Source organism: Engystomops pustulosus, chromosome 1 (genome assembly GCF_040894005.1).
Source record: "Engystomops pustulosus chromosome 1, aEngPut4.maternal, whole genome shotgun sequence".
Taxonomy (NCBI): domain Eukaryota; kingdom Metazoa; phylum Chordata; class Amphibia; order Anura; family Leptodactylidae; genus Engystomops; species Engystomops pustulosus.
Window position 1 is genome coordinate 229,459,228 of NC_092411.1, and position 17,540 is coordinate 229,476,767.

The 17,540-nt window shown below is 37.4% G+C and overlaps 1 protein-coding gene across 2 annotated transcripts in view; it reads left to right on the forward strand.

Moving 5' to 3' along the window:
- The window catches only part of FSTL5 (follistatin like 5), a 335,086-nt gene that overhangs the window by 45,419 nt on the left and 272,127 nt on the right, over positions 1 to 17,540 (forward strand). The gene's annotated exons all lie outside the window — the stretch shown is intronic.

Sequence of the window (17,540 nt, forward strand, 5' to 3'; positions counted from 1 at the left end):
AAGTAGGAGGGAAGTTCCAGTTTCGCTCTTTACATCAGAATCAGGTTGATAAGCCATATAAAATTGTGAAAATGGCATTGGTTTGCTCTGAAGGGACACGCTTGCCCAGATTTACTAAAGCCCCTGTGCCAGTTTTCTGGTGGACTTTGCCTGTTCTTTTATGTGCAAACTGCCTGCACATGTATTTAAGAAGTGTCCCTGACACATAAGTGTCACACACAACTTATTTGTGTTGTGGCTGCACTATACCCAACACAACACAAAATCCTGCACTGAATTGGGCGTCCAATAGAAATGTGTTGCACGCCCTATGTTAAAGCTGCACCAAAAAAGAGTTGGTTTACTCTGACGGAGCAGTGCAAGATGATAAATTTGGGCCACTAAGTGTATGGAGACACTGCTGCATGGAAACAAGTATACAGGTTAGCACATTCCAATGCATTACCTGTTCCTCCAATATGGATGTGGATATTCTATGATTTTTATTTAGCTTGTGATATAAAGCAAACTATGTAATGTTGATAGAGGCAGTATTCACACAATTTGGTGAAGGAATTCAAATTCTTCTTCAATTAGAAATGGTCTGAAAAAGTATGGCTTGTTTTAAATTATTGCCAGAAGAAGGCCTCCTCTTTCTAAAATTATTATGGCAGCATATTTAAAGGGAATATGTCAAGGAATCAGACACTTATACCCCGTAGATTTACTGTTCTTTTTTGAGAAAAAAAAAACCTTTTATATTTTATAACCCGAGATAAGTCTTTGATAAGATAATCTAATTCTTTGCATGGCTTTTACAATGACGGATGCAAGAGTAGGAGAAAGTTAATGAAAGCCTCAGGGCAAATGTCTTTTATTACCTCTACTTTTTGGATCATAATGTAAAACACAACAAGTTCAAGGTGGAGCAAGATGATGTAATCTTATTTTCTATGTCTTAACTGTGGCCATTTACTACAGAGTTATATGTTTTGTGAAAGATAACTCCACTTAATGACTTCCAATATCTCATATTGCACCGAACCATCACATTTCAGGGAGGATTATAAGATATCATACTTCAGTATGTGATGTATAACAGCAAGAAGCCTTTATAATAAGTGGATATTTTGTTTAACACAGAAGAAAACATTTAAAGAAGGGATAAATGGGTCACAGTAATATAAAATGTTTATTTCCATTTATCTTAAATCCATCCAATCTATAAAAACTAGCTTTAAAGAAAAAGTAAAAAAGCTAAATTGGAATCTGATTGTATATGAAGTCAGGCTGGGTGGCATGCTGTGCCATAAAATAGTTGCTTGATTACTCAGCAGGATTTTTTTTTTTGCGTGTTGTTTGAGAGCTTAGATTTAATATATAATAGTGGTCTCCCAGATAACAGCATATCTATCAGTAGCGCAGCATACCATATGGCATTCAGTAGAAAATAGCACAACACATTCTGACATAATGCAGCAAGTCAGGAAAACATTCTGTATTTCTGCAGTGACAATGCAAGGAAAAATAATAAAAAACATGACAGGCTACATAAACCAGACAACATATTTGAATGTCACATTTAGAGACATTGTCACTTGTGTTTATAGTCATGAACAGGACTTAGAAACACTTACAATTAACCATCACATGATTTGAGTGACATTTTCTTTTTCTACAAATGCTGCACCCTTAGAGCCCTGAGAACCACTTCTCCGAAAAGATTTTTTTTCTGATTATCAATGCAATTTTCTGATATATTATCATCTGCATATATTTTATCTATAGCTTGCAACAGCTAGAACCCCAATTATTGGAAACATGTGTACTTGCACTCAAAATCTGTCCTATAAACTATGCACCAAAAAGTTTTACTGTTTCAGATGCTTTCTTAGTTGGTAACTAGCAATGGGGTAAGTTTGTAACATCATGCACCTCCATGTACTCTGACTATTTGCACCCTATAAAAGGTGTCACACTGTTGATTTTGGCACAGCTGTCATTTTCTCTTTGGCCCCCACCATTCCCAGTGTAGCATATGATCATATTGTGTATTGAAACCATGCCAATTTAGCACCTTTAACTTATACTAAACTCGATTGTCATGGTCATATCACACAAAATCTGAGATGCAAAAACTCATCCATGTACATTTTATTAAAAACAAAAAAAAACTTTATTGAATGAAAAACACTATAATGCCTTACAATAGGTCAGTGGTGACGGACCTATGGCACAAGTGCCAGAGGTGGCACTAAGAGCCCTTTCTGTGGGCACCCAGGACTTCACCCCAGCACAGAATTTGCTAGACGTGACTCAAGGCTTCCTCCTGCGGTCTAAGACAGCCATGGACATGCTTTGCTCAGGACTATTTTAAAGAGACACCTCCTTGGCTGCCAGGACTACACAAGAAGTGAGAAGGTGTGGACAGAGATGGCTTATCTTTGGAGCTCCTGCTCTGGTTCCCCTGATTCTTCCTCTTTAGGGGACCCCGGAAGGAAGCTGCAATCCAAATTTCTCCATCTTCTTTCTATTGTATTGGTGTCCTCAGGATGTCAATACAATTGAAACTTGTGATACAGCAGGGATCAATAGGTTACTGCTCAAATTGTCATGTTGGCACTTTGCGACATAAAAGTAGGTTTTGGTTGTAGGTTGGGCACTCTGTCTCTAAAAGGTTTGCCATCACTGCAATAGGTCATCATAGTATCATAGATTTTACGGTTGAAAAAAGACACACGCCCATCAAGTTCAACCAAGGAAGGGAAGGGATTGGATGACAAAGGTCAAGGCGGAACATATACATAGAAATCACTTTGGTTAGATACATAACCAGCTACTCTATCGATCAAGAACAAGAACCTAAGCGGGGTAATTCATGCTCATTTCTATCGAAAGTACAAGCTCTGTTTGTTGTCATTTGGTTTTACTGCACACTAGGTTTCTGCATGTCCTTCCAGTGTGGTTGCCTAGGGCAGGCATGCTCAGTATCCATACATAGTTAAACACAGTGGGGCAAATTCACTTACCCGGTCCTCTTGCGATCTCCGATCTGGACGGTCCGACGAAGATGAAGTCCTGCGAGCTCACATTCTTCTTCCTGGTGCTTGTAAGTGCGTGTCTTACGACACAATTTGAAATGTTAAATCCCGCTCGTAGTCCGAATCTGTCGGGTTGTCCGATGGCCCGCCCCCGATTTGTGTCGCGTGCAAGTCGGCGCCGATGCACCAAAATCCGATCACGTGCACCAAAGTCCCCTGTTAAATGTGACGCAAAACGGAAATCGTCGGGAAACCCGACAAAAATTAGCTCCATGGACCCTTAGTAAATGAGCCCAAGTGTTGTGAGATGTCTCTTCTACTAGGCTTTTCCATGTCCTAAAAGCCCAATAACACATCCATATTTCTCTTATTTATACTGTAGGTATAGGGAGACCACACATCATAACTTGTGGCAGTTCAAATTAGAAGGAGATACACATTATGGGGCATGAGTAGAAGAAATAGCAGATAATGAATAAATGGATTACATGTACATTGCATGTATACCTGTACAATAATATTTACTGTTAACCATTCCTATCAGAATTACTAACATTTTGAAAAACTAAGAAGCAAAGGGTGTTTTGGAACAGCTACCAAAAAAAAAATTGTCCGGACATAAACTTTGTTTGTATACAGGATGGCAAAGCTGCCACAACCACAGTTGTCCATCCTGTGCTACATTGATTTCTATGGAACTTCCGGTGAGTTAACAGAATGGATGAAAGCCAAAAGTCCTAAAGGGACATGGGGAACTTGCTGTCGAACAGGCAAATAGCCAGATAAACTAATATTTAAAACATACAATTTTAAAGAGAACTGGTCATCATCTATTAGCCTAATACACCACTACTAGTATACTGTCAGGCAGCGTAACACTTTCTAGTTATTGTTTCTTTCATGGTCCAGTGTGGTGGCCTCATCCAGAAAATCAACTTTAAATTGAGATGTAAATTGGTTGTACAAAGTCCGGAAGGCGGAGAGTTTAACACTGAAGTCAAGGTATGGAACACTGAATGCCTCCTCCTCTGTGACTGATACCATGCTTCTGACTTCAGGAGGTCAGGTTATTGTTGTCTCTGGTGTAGGGCCATCAATTACAGTGAGAGCTTGACTTCTGTGCTACAACCCCACCTCCATGACTTTATAGAACCAATTTACATCTCCCTAAAAGTTGATTTTCTGAACAATGCCAACACACTTGATCATGAAAGAAGCACAATATGGAAAGTGTTCAGCTGCTCGACAACATACTGGTAGTGGTTTAATGGGTCAATTTCTGATGACAGGTTCCCTTTAAGGAATGTGTCTTCATTTTTAAAAGGAAAACAGAAACACAAGCTAGGGAAATGTTTATGTTAATGTATGATGAATGACTATGGCACTGCATGCCTAAAGCTCTGACATGGCAATAAACTTCAACTCTAATATATTTAGAGCAAATATTTCCCCTTGTATGGTTCTATACAGCACATTGCATACATTTCATGCCACTCAGTTGCCATCATTTCAATTTTAGTTTATTTAAGAGACCTTTATACGGCAACCAAATGTGATCTTTTCTGGAAGTAAGCAGCATAACTTTTCTCTATATTTTTAATGTAACTTATGTATTTAAAGTTGTTGGCTACAATCTCAAATTCATGAGGACACAGCAAAAGACTTTTTTTTTTTTACATCTTTCAATGTCCACTCCAAATGATCCCTCTCTTTAAAAAGTATATTCTGACTCTGACAACTTTTTTCATACTTCTATCAACATGTGAATTAAGTTTTTGGCTCAATGCAGCCACTGTGTGTCCAAGCCCTATTACTGACATCAGCTAAACTGTAATGGATATGTGTGCTAAGAGGAAGAACTTCAAGAGGCATTAAATACATAATAATCCAATGTCTAACAGAAGCCTTACACTAAATTTACTACATATAAGACTTAACATTAGATTAGATGCACAGAAACCATTAAGGAGATCTTTCTTTTTTTCCAAAACACATCAGAGCCCAAATGAGGAACCAAAATAAAAGATCTTTTCTTGAAGACATTTTTAACTTTATACAAAGTTGACTTTTTAGTTTAGTGATAGGTCAACTGCCCCCTGTTCTTTCATAATCATGCAGATAATCACTAGACAATGTAATGGTTTGTGGAAAGAATCTTCAGAATATTTTCCATAAATGTAAGTGTGAAGTCTTGAAAGAAGTGATTTTACATATTTTTTTTTATCTTTTACCATTAACACTGAAGTTATTAATGTAGTACATATAGCTTTTTATCCTCAAGGGAAGAGTAATCTGAGTTTTTATGTGTGATATTTTTACAGAATAAATACTTTGAAATTGCATTCCTACTTTAAAATCACCATTAATGAAATAAAATTGCTATATTAGCACACTACTCAGTACCACTTATTCGCTGAAGTTTGCCTTATGGTTCACCTTCATTTTAATGTGTTTGGTAACTTCTATGTAAAAAGTGATGCAAAGTTATATAGTGGAATAAATTACAAAAGTTACAATTGCCACATTACTTTTAAAAGAGATGGGCCACCAGGTTATTACTCCAAATAAGTGATTAAAACCTCAAAATGCGAAGTGGATAAATATATATGATTCACAACATACCAGTGGATATAGATATTATTTAAGCATAGCCATTCCACACTACATTTACATCACTGACACCAGAACCCAGGAGGGGTTCTTGGAAGGTTTGGCAGGGGCTCGCAAACATGACCAAACAACAATCAGATCTGGGCAACAAAGAGGATTTAACCCCCTACCCTTGTACCTACAACTGCAACCACCACTCACAGCTACCAACTTGTATCCATCTATCTTTATCTATCCTGCTACATGTTACCAGATTGTGTTTTGTAACCACTCTATGTCTACACTCTATTAGCTTATATCCTTTTACCCTTTACCAGTCTGTGCCCTGTAGCTCTTAGCTACCAGCTTAATTCTCACATTTACCCTACATTAACAGCCTGAACCAGCCACGAGCCTGCTGAATAAAGCAGTCATTGGATCATCTATTTGGCGTATAGTGCGGTCATACAGTTCCACTTTCCTGTTAGAGAGGTTACTTTACATTGTCAGTCCTGGCTCATTGCCACCTACTTTGTTCAGTTTTACTTTATAGAAAATTAAAGCAACATTCAAGTACATTTACTTCTCTTTCACTGTCAACAATCTTTATAACTGAGTTATACACTCACTGATGCATAAAGAGAAAATGTGACGCAGTAATGTGAGCTCTGTGGCACTCTGTCACAGTGCTTAAGAAAACCATTATATAACCCACTTAGTAAACAGTGTAAAAAATGCCATAATTGAGGTTTATTCTTGTTTACCACTGAACAAAAATGTCAAAAACAGTCCAAACACTTTTGTTTAGCAAAATGGCACTGTTAAAAACATCAAGTCTTTCTGCCGAAACAAAAGCCAACGCACAATTCCATTGACATAAAAATAAAGTTATCAATAATGGAAAGCAGTAATGCACACATAGGGGGTATTTATCAGAACTTGTACACCACAAAAGTGAAAGCCGCTGGCTGCATTTCTGCACCAGACAGGAACTTGCATAGATATAGACGCTGTACAGCAACACGCCCCTACTTTAACCCCTACGCGCGTCTGAACGTTATAGTACATCGCTGCGGGAAAGTCCTACAGGGACTTTCTATAACGTCCCGCTTCTGGCACCAGCTCACGAACTGAGACTGCACTAGAAGCAGCGGTTGTTAGCTGTATACTACAGCTGACACTGTGCTCTAAGTTTGTATAAGTAAAAAAAAGTTATAAAAAGTAAAGTTTAAACATTAGAATTAATAGAAAATAAATACATAAAAATATATGCCCCTAAAATGTCACTTTCTCTTGAAAACACTTAATAAAATATAAAAAAAGACAATTGCACAAAACCCCTCCACATATTTGGTATTGCCACGTTTGTAACACTCTGTATAATAAAACAGAATTGTTATTGGATCTGCATAGTAAACGCTGAAATAATTTTGAATTATTATTATTTTGAATTACCTTTAAAAAAATGCTATAACAAGTGATTAAAAAATGTTACACACTCTTTAATAAAACCATTAAAAACAACAACTCTTCTCACAAAAATAAGCCCTTAACCAGATTCCTCAGCTGAAAAATAAAAAAGGTATGCATATGAAAAAATGGTGACGCTAAAATGAACAAGATTTTCTCCAAATTAGTTTTTATTCAGTAGAATTGAATAAAATACACAAAACCCCACAGACTTGGTATCGCTGCATCCATGACAATCTGAAAATTTAAAAAAACATTATCGGACCTGCAAAGTGAACCACATAAAAAAACAACCCCAAAAAATGCTCCAAAAAAGATCATTTTTAATTAATACCCTTTAAAAATGCTCTAAAAAGTGACTTAAAAAAATGTTACGCACTCTAACATAAGACCACTAAAAAGATCAACACTTCTTGCAAAAAATAAGCCCTGAGCCAGATTTGTCAGTCGAAAAATAAAAAAGTTATGCATGTGAAAAGATGCTAAAATTATCAACATTTTTGCCAATTTTTTATTAGTAAAATTTGGAAAAAAATAAAAAAAAATCTATATAAATATTGTATTTACATAATCGTGATGACTCATAGAATAAAATTAATATACTATTTTTATTATGGTAAACGGACAAAATAAACCCCCCAACATCTTCCTAAAAATTGATGATTTTCATTTCCTCCATTGAGTTAATAAAATCTCACCAATCAGCTATAGATGACCCTAAATTATGTACCAAAAAATAAGCCCCTATAGGTCCACATTAAAAAAAGAAAATATTATAGCCTGTACAATGTGACAGTGCAAATCTGCTCTGGATGGCGCCTCCTTCCATTCTATGCCCGGCCGTGCGCTTGTACAGCAGTCACCACCATATATGGGATATCAGTATACTCAGGAGAAATTGGGTATCAAACTTTTGTGGAGCCTTTACAAACAGGGGGTGGGGAGCAGTATGAGGTGAGGAGAGAGACAGAGAAAGTGCTGTAGAACCACAGCCTAGGATGTAGGGACTGATAGGGAACAGGGGAGAGAGCTTGTACCTCACTATGTTTATCTATAGCACTGAACACATTCACCTCTGCTATACACACAGAGAGCACTGTCACACCACCTGCTAGACCAGCCCCTCCCCTCTTTTACTCCATACAAATGTATGGTTCACAAGAGTAGCCAAAAAAGGCTTTAGACCCAGCTAGTATAGAGCCAGACTACAGTGAGGACGATAGCAAAGGAACTGTTAAATAAAGGTAATCAAAATAATAGGCAAAGTTGTTCTACATCCCAAGAGCTATTGATTACAGGGACTACCTGTAAAGAGTTAAAATAACTTGATGATAATATTCCTAGTGACTTAACTCTGAGCTGGTTGTGGTGTGCAGGGACAGAGAGCTGATTTACACAAACTGCCCAAAAAGAGATGGAAGGCAGCAGAAAAAAGCAGACTAGAAAGTATTTTTAAATATTTTTTTAGAAATTGTTCACAAATCATCTGCAATTTAAGGTTTGTTAAGTCAGTTTATTTAAGCTTATTACATGTCAAAATAAACGTTGCTACATTTATTATGGCTTTACCATTTACATACCTTTTATGGATCATAATCCTCTCTTATGGATTTATTTACATAAAGTGGGTCTTTTCAACAATTTCAGAAAAATCTTGCCTGACACATGGTAGGGATGTTGTCAATCAATTATTTTTACTAATACAGTTTAGAAAATAACATCTGTGTTTTGATACATAAGGGTCAGTGTTTGGTTCATAAGATGAAGTAAAAATTGAAATGGTTGAGTTTCCAATCTAATGGTTATTGGATTGTTGTCTATTTTTACCTTTCATATACAAAAATGTTTTTACAAAAAACATAAATATGTAATTAATATTGAAGCTACAATAAAACTTGGTTTGGATTATTATGCTCTATGTTTGAAGCCATTTAGAAAGAAAACTAAGGGAGGAAAATGTGGAGTGGTATTTGTGAGTGGGTTACTAAAATATGTGACAATGCGTACATTTATGCAACAAGAGACTTATGTTAAAGAAAAGAATTTTAGGAGTTGATATTTAGACATAAAGTGGGCCAATACTTTCCAACTGAGTTTACATGAGAAGAAATGATTAACTTTATCGGAAACAGCGGAAAACTTTATCCTGTAAGGTATATGAAGATAAAAATTTTACCAGCAAAATTTAGTTGATGGCAAAAGATTGCAAAACTTGATGGTCACAGGGAATTATTTACAGAAAAGGTCTTCTAAATTGCAGAGCAAAAGCCATACAGCAAATACAGTCCATGATCTCGAGGGGAGAGAAGGCAGCAGACAGGTTAGAAGCCCTCTGGGCGGTGTGCAGCCAAAGTTTGGAGAGCTCCAGTAAGCCCCCCTCCCCCTGGAGCCCTTCAGTGTAATTTACATAAGGATATTCTTTTTCACAAAGGTATAATAAAGGTATGCCTGGGTTGTGCTGTTAAACCTCTACAAAGCCCCACCAGTTATCTGATGTGGTATATTTCCTTTATTTCGATTGTTAATCGAATTGATATGCTTAAGCAGTGATCGAGACAGATTTTTTAACCTAAGCTCTTTATTGTTAACCTGAAGAATCAGACACAAGTAAAACAAAAATTACATCATAAAGTGTTCAAACTAAGCCTCTATAATTATTTATGAATGCAGACACTTGTCACATTGTCAGGTAATTAAATACATTGTGTCTTCTTGATAAAAGTTGAACATGTGCAGATTTCAAACATACCACATAGTCACTTGAATTTCTCATCAGAAAACCTGTAAAGGTAAAATAACCAAAAATCCATTTTAAAGTGTTAAAAAGGGACACAAGCTACAAAATATTTCTATGACACACATAAGAAAATCTAAAGTTATAGCATCTAGTGTACACTTTTGAAGTCTAGATACTGTTAACACAGTTAGGCCTTAACCCAGGGGAGCACGCGGCCGGGTGCAGGAGAGGAGGGGTGAGCACACGGTGGATATCCGGCCAGGTCACGCAGCGGTGAGAAACAGAGTGCTCACCACAGAGTGACCCAGTGCCATAGGCCTCTATCGGGGACGTGATCTGACCTCTAATTTTGTGACCTTAGGATGTATATTGCCTTATGGCAGTCATGAATGTGTTAAAATGACATTGCTTTTAACACTTCATTGTCTAACATAAACATTATTTTACAGATAAAGCTACTTTGGATCTCTATGGTGAAAATAAAAAGTATTTAGTGTATGTGTATTGTGAATGGAATCAGTGTACTCAAAAAAGCTTTAGCTTTGACATCAATACTGTAATTTATGGGAACAACAAGATGCAAATATCGGAAGTAAATGATTTATCACACTAAATTCACTGTGAATCTTATATTTACTCAGTAATGGAACGTTTGTATGCTTACTAGGGAGGCCGCGGATGTTTGATGTCTGCTGTACATCACAAGTTCTTAGAATATTTAGCTACATCAGACCAAATTCAATTTGCCTGTAACCTTCTGCTATCAAATATATAGAAGGGTCTCACTGTAGAGAAATGTTTGTTGCTTTGTACCCTTGTATTTTGTAATGCTTGAGGCAGATTATTGATGCTATAAAATATCTAACTGTGAATTACATTGCCTCGGGGAGCTTATGCCTCAAGGTTGTTAGGTGATCATAAAATTACTTTCTTTGAATTTTGCTACAAATAGGGTAATATCCTGCAATTTAATTTTCTGTAATAGCTACATAAAACAAGTCTGTCTTTTTTTTACTCAGAAAGCCTGGCCTCCTTAGCTCCTGGAAATTGTTATATATCCCAGCTTTATATGGTTATCTGGTCATTTGAAGACGCATTTGAATAATTCTGCAATAATTTGAACACTGGGTTTATTGTACTGTAAAATTGTTCTCAATCCCAATGGACTTCGTTTTAGCAGAATTCAATGCGCAGTTAATAGAGAACTATAGTAATTCTAGGTCTGAGAATACAGGTGCATATCTATCTATCTATTTATCTATCTGTCTATCTATCTATCTGAGGTTAACTGTAAATTTATCTGGAAAAAATGATTCACGCTTCTGCAAGTTAGTGATACCTTAAGTTTATTATACATGAACTATGTGAAGGATAACAAGAATTTGGGATTTAAAACTGTATTCTATACAAAGCAGTTTTTCCAGGAATAAGCATAATTCATATCCAAATGGGTCCTTGAAATCTAAGCTAATATCTAATTAGTTGTTATTTAAAATGTTGCTCCCCTTAGCAGAAAAATGCTGGTGACACACACTGTAATGAAGAATTAAACTGCTACTGGCCCTTTAATCAATGCGCTGATTTTCTCCACCTTGAGCAGACACAGGACAGAAGATATCCACTGGTCACATGTCCCCATCAAACCTGCACCTGCCTGGGCAGGTCATGTGATCACATGATTGGCTGTAATCGATTGGTTGCAGTGCAGCCATTATGGCTGGTGTTGTGTGAGACATCATCACTGTGCAGTAATGTGCAGTGATGGCAGTTACACACATTATTACTATGGTAACAGAGCAAGAGAGTCTGTTAGATCATCACTGGGAGCAGAGTATAAGAGGAAGGAGGAGTTATGAGAACTAAAGGATCATGGGACTCGTAGTTTCCAGTGGTGGCCATTTTGTGACTAATGGAATTGAATTCTGTTACATTCATTTATTTATAGCATTATGGGTAATTTTTGTATCAGACGTTCATATTCCCTGAATACCCCTTTAACAGTACAAAAAAATTTATAGGTAATCATTCCAAAGTGGAAAAATCTTCTAAGCACAAGTCTGGACTTAACAATAAGAGTTGGCCTCATTAGGGCCATCTTTAAAGGACATGTAAAGGATTACTACTCACCTCCTTCTCCCGCCCTAAGTTGCACTAATCTTCTAATAGTATAATAACTAAGTAGAAAAATAACTTTATAAGATATGTATGTGAGAGAGAGAAAGAGATGGTGATGTCACCAGCTCTCTGAACACTATGTAGGTGGAGCCAGTTGGGACGGGGCATGAATAAATTATATAACTGTTACTCCACCTCTAACAATATGAAAGTACAAAGTCTTAAACCTATATCTGATAGTTTCCTCTACCTACATATGTTATTTCTAGTTTATTTTTCTGTCAATAATAATTGAGAAGTTATACAAGTCAGGTGGAAATTCCTCCTGTTAAGAAAACCCTGGATTTTAGTTTATCTTTATGAATAATATTAGAGCTTGACTGTCCATCTGTTAAGCAGCTGATTGTGGTTTATTTCTCTTCCTCTGGGCCACTACTATATCTTTATAGCTTCCAAGTGTATGTCATTGACAAATATCCAACAAACAGCAGCTCGATTCATCTTAAAGTGTCTGAAACTATGTGGTTTATTTTCTTCTTAAATCTCCCTCTTACCTTTAAGCAAACTCTGTATCATCCTCAAATATCTTCCAAAGCTCTCAGTGGGAAGATTTACTAAAGGTTGATATTGCTGTTGACAAGTTTGTGTGACATTAAGGTGGATTTAAATCAAAACTTGCATTTTCATGTGGGATCTTTCCTTAATGCTGTATCCTTCACTTTGGGCAAGGTTGTAGATTCTTGTTAAAAAATATTGACAAACTCACCATTAGGTATGGAAATGAATGTTAAGTGGCTGATTATGTATTCATTGTCACTACATTTATCTTAAAGATCATTAAATGGTATTTTAATGAGAAAATATGAACTCATTAGATTGCATTTTCGAAGTATTTATCACTTAAAGGGCAACGGCATACATTCTTGGATTTTTACAGCTAAATAGATTTACAATTCCAGGACAATATTATTTTAACCCCTAAAATATGAGCTAATTAACTGTAACCTTTACTGAACAAATACAGAAACATGGAGGTCTGGTTTCTATGATGTGGTTTTCTAGGCCTATTTCTATTTTTACATTGAAATCAATTGGGGGATTTATCAAAGATTTTGTTTCCTGTGGTCGCTGTTGTGGTCATATACCAGGTTTGAATGTGTCAGATACATGATGTTATCCTATCTTTCATGATACAGTCATGGCCAAAAGTTGAGAATGACACAAATATTATATTTTCACATGATCTGTTGCCCTCTGGTTTTAATATGTGTTTGTCAGATGTTTTTATAACATACAGAAATATAAGGCCATCATATTATGAGTAACAAAAGCTTTTATTGACAGTTAGAATGAGTTAATGCAGCAAGTCAATATTTGCAGTGTTAACCCTTCTTCTTCAGAACCTTCAATTCTCCCTGGCAGCTCTCAATCACCTTCTGGACCAAATCCTGACTGATAGCAGTCCATTCTTGCACAATCAATGCTTTCATTTTGTCACAAGTTGTTGATTGACCACAAGTTCTCAATGGGATTAAGATCTGGGGAGATTCCAGGCCATGGATCCAAAATCTCTATGTTTTGTTCCCTGAGCCATTTAGTTATCACCTTCGCTTTATGGCAAGGTGCTCCATCATAATGGAAAAGGCATTGTTGATCACCAAACTGCTCTTGGACTGTTCTGGAGAGAAGTGGCTTCTTTGCTGCCCTCCTTGACACCTGCCCTTGCTCCAAGAGTCTCCGCCTCACAGTGCATGCAGCAATTCCTGAGCAAGCTCTGCACTGCTGGTAGCCTGATCCCGAAACTGAAACACTTTTAAGAGATGATCCTGGCGTTTGCTGGTCCGCACTGGAGCCTTTTTGGCAACGATGGAATAGATTGTTGACTGAGGTGCAATCTTTCGAGCTATGATACTCTTCCCTGTTAGGCCAGTTTAGTGCAGTGCAATGATGACTGCATGTGTTTCTTTAGAGATAACCATGGTTTACAGAAGAGACACAATGATGTCAAGCGCCAGCTTCCTTTTAAAGTGTCCAGTGGTGTGATTCTTACTTAATCATGACAGATTGATCTCCAGCCCTGTCTTCATCAACCCCCACACCTGTGTTAATGGAGCAATCACTGAAACTATGTTAGCTGCTCCTTCTAAGGCACGCCTGCAATGAAGTTGAAATGTGTTTATGGGGAAAAAGTTCATTTTCTAGGCAAATATTGACTTTGCAATTAATTGTTGTTAAGCTGATCACTCTTTATAACATTCTGGAGTATATGCAAATTGCCATTATAAAATTTGATGCAGTAGACTTGATAAAAATTAACATTTGTATCACTCTCAAGACTTTTGTCAAAGACTGTACATTTTAGTCTGTTTGCTGTCTTTAATATGGAATGGCAGGGCAGTGGAGTCATTTTGAGACAAATGTTGTGCCTAAATGTAAAGTCTCAAATCATATATTTGACACAAAGTAATGGATCAATCAGTAAGGAAATTATGAATTTGTTGTAGCATGAGTCTATGTGTAAGTGACATTGAAAAATTCTATTTAGAGGACATTTTGGTGCAAAAGGAGGATGTACCAAAACAACACCAAAAGAAGACCATAAATCTAATGATAAATACCCCTCTATGAGTAAGGACAACAAAATACAGATTTAGGCAGTAATTGTATTCAGTAATAATACAAATTAAAAAATCTCTTAAAGAGAACTTGTTTCCAGCAACCCCCCACAAACTTCACAATGTAACTTTTTTATGAACCACTGTTCCAGTCATGGAAGTGGAGAGCTTCAGCACATAGTCAAGCTACCCTGCCTCCTCACTAATGCTGACAATGCTAAACTGATTGAAGAGAATTCCTCAGGGATGGGTGAGGAACAAGTTTGATTTCCCTTCATATAGCCAAAGTCTCTCTCAACCCCCCACCTTCCTTAGAGAGTGGTTAATGGTGTACTAGAGCTAAGGCACACAAAGCCACTGTCTCTCTTTCACCCTATCCTTAGGAATTTTCTTCAGCCTCTCATAGGTGAGCATAGGAAAAGTAAAGGGAGCTATACACTCACCTGCCACTTTATTAGGTACACCTGTCCAACTGCTCGTTAACACTTAATTTCTAATCAGCCAATCACATGGCGGCAACTCTGTGCATTTAGGCATGTAGACATGGTCAAGACAATCTCCTGCAGTTCAAACCGAGCATCAGTATGGGAAAGAAAGGTGATTTGAGTGCCTTTGAACGTGGCACGGTTGTTGGTGCCAGAAGGGCTGGTCTGAGTATTTCAAAAACTGCTGATCTACTGGGATTTTCACGCACAACCATCTCTAGGGTTTACAGAGAATGGTCCAAAAAAGAAAAAACCTCCAGTGAGTGGCAGTTCTGTGGGCGGAAATGCCTTGTTGATGCCAGTGGTCAGAGGAGAATGGGCAGACTGGTTTGAGCTGATAGAAAGGCAACAGTGACTCAAATCGCCACTATGGTAGGCAGAAGAGCATCTCTGAACGGACAGTACGTCGAACTTTGAGGCAGATGGGCTACAGCAGCAGAAGACCACACCGGGTGCCACTCCTTTCAGCTAAGAACAGGAAACTGAGGCTACAATTTGCACAAGCTCATCGAAATTGGACAGTAGAAGATTGGCAAAACGTTGCCTGGTCTGATGAGTCTCGATTTCTGCTGCAACATTCGGATGGTAGGGTCAGAATTTGGCGTCAACAACATGAAAGCATGGATCCATCCTGCCTTGTATCAACGGTTCAGGCTGGTGGTGGTGGTGTCATGGTGTGGGGAATATTTTCTTGGCACTCTTTGGGCCCCTTGGTACCTGAGTCTCGATTTCTGCTACGACATTCGGATAGTAGGGTCAGAATTTGGCTTCAACAACATGAAAGCATGGATCCATCCTGCCTTGTATCAACGGTTCAGGCTAGTGGTGGTGGTGTCATGGTGTGGGGAATATTTTCTTGGCACTCTTTGGGCCCCTTAGTACCAATTGAGCATCGTTGCAACGCCACAGCCTACCTGAGTATTGTTGCTGACCATGTCCATCCCTTTATGACCACAATGTACCCAACATCTGATGGCTACTTTCAGCAGGATAATGCGCCATGTCATAAAGCTGGAATCATCTCAGACTGGTTTCTTGAACATGACAATGAGTTCACTGTACTCAAATGGCCTCCACAGTCACCAGATCTCAATCCAATAGAGCATATTTGGGATGTGGTGGAATGGGAGATTCGCATCATGGATGTGCAGCCGACAAATCTGCGGCAACTGCGTGATGCCATCATGTCAATATGGACCAAAATCTCTGAGGAATGCTTCCAGCACCTTGTTGAATCTATGCCATGAAGAATTAAGGCAGTTCTGAAGGCAAAAGGGAGTCGAACCCGTTACTAGCATGGTGTACCTAATAAAGTGGCCGGTGATTGTATATGTCTGTAGTTTAATATTGAAAAATTAGAGAGCTCTACGGCGTTGCTCCAAAAGAGTTATTCATAAAATTCTGTACTTTTGATGGTTTTATTGGTAAAAAGATGAATGTAATAACTATACATTTCGAGATTATACCATGTTCTTTCTTAGATGCATAACAATGTACTACAAAACATATAAAACAGTAATCAATCATAATAAAAAATTAAAAAATGTGATTTCATACATTACTAAGAGATATCAAATATATAATATATAAATGCAGTACAATCTTCTATTAATTGTTCAATTTGAAACTCATAATTAGTAAATAAATTATATTTATATAACAATAAAGAAGAAGACGGAATATGTGAATGGGGATTATCAATAGATACAGGCAATACATCATTTAAACACATGATTTAATTAAATAAATAAATAGAAAGTATATACTTTACAATATAGTTCTCAAAATGTATCCCCTAGCATGGTCCAGTTAACTATTGATAAAGATATATTTAAAGTTATATTTTATATGAATATTTAATTACCAGAGTGCGCTCTGCCTTTCAAGCACCTTGTTTTCGCCCTCTATTTTATATTTTATTTTCTAGTATGTATTTGAATATTGGCAGACATCTAGATAAAGGACAACTAAAGGACATCTACCACCAGTTTACAGGTGGTAATAAGGCTGCTTGTTCCGTCTAGGGATGGGGAACCATTTTTAACACGTTTTCTGGCTATCTTTATTAATGAAATAATAACATTGTGAAACAGCCGGAGGCGATCAGGCTGATGGCGCCCAAGCGCCTCTCGGCTTCCCCGTCTGCTCCGGGCCGGGGAACTAGGAGAGAGCACGCACTCCACTCTCTATGCATAAATTAAACACCGGTTAATTGGTGGTCCTTTAAGTACTAATTCCATACTGGTAGCATGGTGGTAGCAGGGAGTCAATCAGGAATAGGGAGATAGGGCAGTGTAGGAAACAATGAATATGCAGGACTCCCCTACTGTGATTGAACTCACCTCAGGTCAGTTGCATATAAGTTTACAAACTGATTTTTTTTAACATTACAGCTATGGAAAGGAACCATTTAGAGATAAGGTCAATGCTTTTTATCTATAGTATTTAATGAAATATTTATTTTGGGTGGGTTAATTTAATTAACATTCGGTTTAAAGGGAACCTTTCA